The sequence below is a fragment of the Lynx rufus genome, unplaced genomic scaffold (assembly GCF_022079265.1).
Source record: "Lynx rufus isolate CCGP_SWC_20201006 ecotype Redwood Valley unplaced genomic scaffold, mLynRuf1.p SCAF_3, whole genome shotgun sequence".
In the NCBI taxonomy this organism is placed as follows: Eukaryota; Metazoa; Chordata; class Mammalia; order Carnivora; family Felidae; genus Lynx; species Lynx rufus.
The window spans coordinates 115980632-115987177 of record NW_025814845.1 but is presented as its reverse complement, the minus strand read 5'-3'; the positions used below and the strand labels follow the sequence as shown (position 1 = coordinate 115987177).

Genomic DNA, 6546 nt, shown 5'->3' with positions numbered 1-6546 from the left:
AAAAAATATGGAAGCTTCATGAATTTTCATGTCATCCTTATGCAGAGGCCATGCTAATCTTCCCTGTATCGCTCTGATTTTAGTATATGTGCTGCCAAAGTGAGCACTGAACTGTAAAGATCCTTTTTCTCTTTTTCTTAATATTTATTTATTTTGGGAGGGAGGGAGGGAGGGAGGGACAGAGAGAGAGAGAGAGAGAGAGAGAATGAGAATGAATCCCAAGCAGGCTCCACGCTATTAACACAGAGCCCCACATGGGGATCAATGTCACAAACCATGAGATCATGACCTGAGCCGAAAGCAAGAGTTGGACGCTTAATGGGCTGTGAACCACCCAGATGCCCCTGAACTGTAAGGATCTTTAATTTTTTTTTAATGTTTATGTATTTTTCAGAGACAGAAAGAGAGACATAGTGTGAGCAGGGAAGGGGCAGAGAGCGAGGGAGACACAGAATCTGAAGCAGGCTCCAGGCCTGCCAACAAAGAGCCCGATGCAGGGCTCAAACCCGTGGACCGCAAGATCATGACCTGACCCAAAGTTGGACGCTTAACTGACTGAGCCACCCAGGCACCCCATGAACTGTAAGGATCTTAAGACAGGGATCATGTCATATTCATCATTAGATTTCCAGGACTTAGTACAGTGGTGGGGTCTTTAATAAGACTTTTATGAAATAATTAATAATGGGAAAAATTTTATTGAGTACTTTTTGCCTTAGGTACTTTATATACAAAGTCTATTATTAAAATAACCATGATGTATTAAGACTCAAAAGTTAAATAAATTGCCCAATAAGCTTCCAGGATTCAGAACCAAGTCTGTAACAGGCCATGCTTTTTCCACCGTATCATACTCTCCAAAAGACTGATAGAATGAAAGCTATATTTTTGCAAAAACAGAAAAGAAGGGATTGCATCTTATGTGAAGCACAACCACTGGCCCTTACGCTAAAGAGGCTCAGTGCTATGGAGAAAAGTCCTCGCGCTCTGTCTTCTGGGATGCCGGCTGCATGCCATGCCTGCCAGAGAGTGGCAAATCAATAGCTGCATGTCTTAAACCATAAGGAAGTCAGGCAGAGATTAGACCATACACTACCACACTCAGCATTTTGCACAGCAGTTCTGGAAGGATCCAGCAATTACCGCCACACCATGAATCTAGAAACATTCCTACAAAGATAAGTTCAGACATTGCCTGGGACCACCAATTTATCAGTTCTGTTTAAAACAACAGGGCCAAAAGCTGAGAAACTATAGCTCCATCCAAACTTCATCCCTGTTCACTGTTCAGAAGACAACCCTCTCACCGATCCATCACCTTCCTCTCATTTCTTGTCTCCCAACTGCTGTGTATCTGACAGCATTCCCTCTTGAGGCCTCACCCTCACCTTTCCCACAATACCCTCCTTCAACCCTATCCAGGGTGGGCTTTGGCAACCTATTTCACTATAAACAAACTCACCTATACCCTCAGCTTTTTGAATGAACATGTCTTCTATTTCCTTGATCTCTTTCTCAAAGATCTTGCTTCCTTTGCTGTTTCCTCAAATTCTACATATCATAAGGCTCAGAATTGGTATTGGTATTTTGTCCCATAGTCCCTTTTAAAACATTTCACTTTCCTGTAAAAACCTTCATTCCTTTGAAGTTCATTCCATCCAATTTTGCCACCTTTTATCTTCTTGTCCCTAATATCCCTTAACCCCCAGGTCATTCCCCCACAATAACATTATACCTGGATCATGTTAAGCCTTTAAATCTCAATTTACTTCCTCATTTCCTAAGGTATTTCAACATTCCTGTGGATGGTCTGTCAAACACTCAAGAATCACAGTTCCAAGGCCACTTCAACCCATTCCCTTGGCCATGCTCTCTACTTTGTTATAGAGTAGCTCTGACTGATTGCAATACCCTTCTCTTTCCATTCATATTACCTCCAGTATGCCCGATCCAGAATCTCATCGAGAGCTCTATTCCTGTAAGACTGCTTTTTCTTCCAATTTATTCTTGGTCCCATTTCCATATCTGGCCTAAATCTGTTAATTGGTCACATGACCTACTCTCTCACCAATGTTTTCAATCCCCTTCCATTTTTTTTTTTTTTTTCCTTTCCTGGTATTTCTTCCAAATCACATTCCTAGAACAGTGCTATATTCTGCCTGGCATCAGTGCCCTCAATCCCCTTCATCCTTGTCTTTCTCCTCTGTCATCCAACTCACAATTCTGGATCAGTCCTATAATATGCCTGGCCTATAAGCCATTCAGCTGAGATGCTAGAAATAATGATAAAGCCACTATACTTTCATGATTTCCAAACTCAGTTTGGTGGTTAACACCACGATTAATGCCTTTGTTTTTAATCTACTGTCTATTCCAGACTGTCTCCATTCCCTTCAAATCCCTTTTTTACTCCCTCCTACTCCACAAATTACATCAGCTATTTTCCTACTTCACAAAAAATATTGAAGCCAGATAGTAAAAAACCTCTCCTCTCACAGCTATAAATTTATTTATAACTATTCCCTTACTCCCTTAGTTTCTGAGAAAAGGTATTTTTTTTCAAGGCCCACCTTTTCTGTCTCCTTTGGGGCCTGGTCTGGCTCCATCAATTTTCCCTCTCCTTCTCTACAAGTTCTTTTTCATTCAAATTACAATCATGCTCAGATCTGTCAACTGTCATGACCCTTTGTTTTACCCTTATTTCCTTCTGGTTTCTGCCCTCCATCTCTCCTTTCCACCTTAATCTCCAAAGCATCTTGAAAAAGTGACATTCTCTTGAAGTCTAGGTCTTGATCTCCCATTTGTTTAACTTGTTCCCTGGCTTTAATTCCCACTGCTCTGTGGAAACTGTTATTACCAAGTTGATGAAGGACCTCCTCATGGCAAAATCTAACAAATGTTACAATTTGTGGGTTTATAATAGTTTTCAAGAATGGTAATGTTTTCCCTCATTTTACTTAGGAGAACTCACTCTTTGGCCTAAAGTAGAATATGGTGGTTTGGATGAATGGTAAGAACAGATAGACCCTACTTTCTTGGCTTCTAATTATAATACTTTAGCAAGAAAGCTTGGCAGTTTCTGATAATCAATACATCTATAACATACAGCTCTTGGCCACTTTACTACTGGCATCTTATCTTCTAGAGTAGTTTCTTTCGCAGGACGCTGTATTTCACTTAAGGGAGAGACGGATGATAGTTTCTAATTCATGGAATTGGTAAATGATCTTAGACACTTACCTTCACCATCTTAAAGATGTAGTTCCTCATTGCAAGAGGAAATCCCAATGCCAGCATAACAGGGGTTTATGGGGGAAAAAAAAAAGAACTGTCAGCTTAAAGTATGTTGTATATATCAAAAGGGATATACAAATACTGTATAAAAATGCATAGTTTAGAAAACATCCATAGTTCAACAATTCTTTCTTCTAAAATTCTACTTTTTTTTTTTTTTACGTTTATTTTTGAGACAGAGAGAGACAGAGCATGAACGGGGAGGGGCAAACAGAGAGGGAGACACAGAACCGGAAGCAGGCTCCAGACTCTGAGCCATCAGCCCAGAGCCCAACACGGGGCTCGAACTCACGGTCTGTGAGATCGTGACCTGAGCTGAAGTCGGACGCCCAACCGACTGAGCCACCCAGGCGCCCCCCTCTTCTAAAATTCTAAATAGCACAAAGCATTTAACTTCAGTAATAGTTCTCTGGGCAAAACAGTAGGGTCCAGGAACACAGCATAGTTTAGCCTGCCTTGAAACAAAAAACTTGGGTTCAAGTTCCCGCTCTAACATCTACAGGTCTGTAACCTGAACACCTAACTCATCGCTCACTACTACCAGCTGGGTGCCTTTAGTAAGTCATTTAACATCTCTGAGATATACCTTCATCTATAAAGAAGGGATTAATACCTACATACGAGCACTTTGGAAATTACAAAGGGTAGTAATGTTTTAGATATCATTGGAGCCACTTTTCCTCCTAAAAAGTTGTGTCACATATCCTGGTGGACTTCCCTTAATTCTCTCATCATTCTTGGTAAATCAATAAAAATACCATGTCATTTTGGAGAGTATACAAACCCAAGAAAACCTTGTTTTAATTGTAGATGCATTTTTATCTAGCCATTTTTTTAGTAGGGTATAAAATATAATAGTTTATTATTTTAACTTAAAAAAAAATCCTATATAGATCCAAAATTAACAAAGACATCAAATCTTAATTAACATTTTGCCACATTTAAGAATGTTTTTTAAGGGGCTCCTGAGTGGCTCAGTTGGTTAAGTGCCTGACTTCAGTTCAGGTCATGATCTCATGGTTTGTGAGTTCAAGCCCCACGTTGGGCTTTGTGCTGTCAGTACGGAGCCTGGAATCTGCTTCGGATTCTGTGTCTTCCTCTCTTTCTGCCCCTCCCCTGATCACACTCTGTCTCTCTCTCTCTCTCTCAAAAAATGAATAAACTTAAAAAAAATTTTTTTAATGTTTTTTAAGAAATAAAAATTATAGGCTACCAATGTGCCTCTCCCTCCTATAAAGAGAACCTCTGTCCTGAATTTTGTTTTTGTAATTCCTAAACCTGTTTTTTAAGGCTTTATTTATTTTTTAAGATTTTATTTTTAAAATCTTAAAATATACCCAACATGGGGCTTGAACTCCCAACCCCGATATTAAGAGTCACATGCTCCACTGGCTGAGCTTGCCAGGCACCCTTTGAAAACTTTACTTTAGGGCACGTGGGTGGCTCAGTTGGTTGAACTTCTGACTCCTGATTTTGGCTCAGGTCACGAGCTCACATTTCTTGGGGTCGAGCCCCACATCAGGCTCTGTGCTGACAGTACAGAGCCTACTTGGGATTCTCTCTCGCCCTCTACCCCTCCCCTGCTCTCTCTCTCTCTCTCTCTCTCTCAAAATAAATACACTTTAACAAACCCCTTTACTTTAAATAAATGTATCCATAAACCACACACTATTGTTTTACATCAAAAAATTTACATACAAGAAATGAGGCCATTTAACTTGCCTTTTTTTTTTTTTTTAAATAACCACCATTTTGGAGGGTAATTTGATTCACTTAATGCTGGCTTATTCATTTTAACTGTACAGCATTCCATTAAATGAATATAGCACAACTTATCCATTCTTATGTCACAGACACTTTATTTCCAAATTTTATTATTATAAACAATACTGTGATGAACATTCTTGCATGTCTCTCTGGCAAATATGAAGGAATGTTTACAGGGCATATATATGTGTGTATATATATATATCCTAGTGGAATTGCTGGTTCATAAGGCTATGCACGTTTAATTTTAGTAAATAAATACTACCAACTGTCCTCATAAGTTATACCAATTTATATTCCCGAAGACAGTGCCTGAGAGTTCCTATGTTGTTTTCCAACCTCCTTGCCAACATTTGATATTCAGACCTTCTAAAATGTTACCACCTTGACGCAGTGTCTTGATTTTGACCCTGTTGATCCTCCTCTTTGAAAAACTTTGATTCCCCAACAGCATTATTTTCTAGTTTTTTCTTTTAACTAATACTATTTCTTGGTCTCTTTTGCTAGCTTCTCTTCCTCTACCCGCTTCTCTTGGCATTTGTGAGTTATCACCTTTGTTTTTTTCCTGTGAGTCTTGTCTAGGCCACACCACTCACAACTAACTCTTCAAGATCGACAAAAGCTCTCTTCTAAACATCAGACCCATCTGCCTAGCTGCCTACTAATCTTCTGGGATTTACATGTCCTATAAACGCCTATAATTCATTGTGAAAAGACCTTTTTCCCTCAATTTCTTTTTTCCAACTGTTTAATGATGCTGTCCAAGGCAAAGTGTTTTACGTCCAAACTCCGGACGGACATCATGAACTTTTACTTTTCCTTGCATTGCCTTCTGCCTTCCAACAAATCAGCTGACCTATGTCCTACCTTCTTAACATCTCTTGTATCCTTGCTCTCCTCCCCATACTTAATGTTGTTGTCCTTACTACTTTTTGCCAAAGGTTACATTCATCAGAAGCAAGCACTTTGGAGTTAGACACACCTGGGCTTGAATGCAGATCTTTGTCACTAATAACCTATGTGACCGTAAGCAACTATGATCAAGTTTTCTGTTAAATGGGAATGATCTCTTCAAGAATTATATCAGCTAACAAATGCAAAGTGCTTACTACATTGCCTGGCACATAGCAAAAGCTCAATGATGGCTATTATTAGCTCAGCTTGAGTCATATTACTAGTTCTGATGATTAGAAGCAAGCTTCCAATCTTGTTCCCCATCCTTATCATATTAATAGAATTCTCTCACTTATCCTTCCCTATTTCTTCAATAACTCTCCTTTGCTTATACAAAGCCAAATCCAATCTTTTAGTAAGTCATCTAACACTCTTATTCTGATCCCCAGCCTCATTTCCCAGATTCTATTCACACTAGTTTACATGGTCCCTGAATACATGTTTCATGTATCTGTGCCTTTAGGTACATGCTACCTTCTATCTGTCTAGGAAACTGGTTTTTCTCTTTCCAAACTCAAGTGAGCATTCTGT

At 39.4% G+C, this 6546-nt stretch overlaps 1 non-coding gene across 1 annotated transcript; it reads right to left on the bottom strand.

Annotated features, from left to right (window-relative positions):
- On the bottom strand, positions 1-107 carry LOC124521379 (U6 spliceosomal RNA). Its single transcript, XR_006964478.1, has one exon. It is a non-coding gene; the product is annotated as a U6 spliceosomal RNA (small nuclear RNA).
- Between the last annotated feature and the right edge of the window lie 6439 nt (positions 108-6546).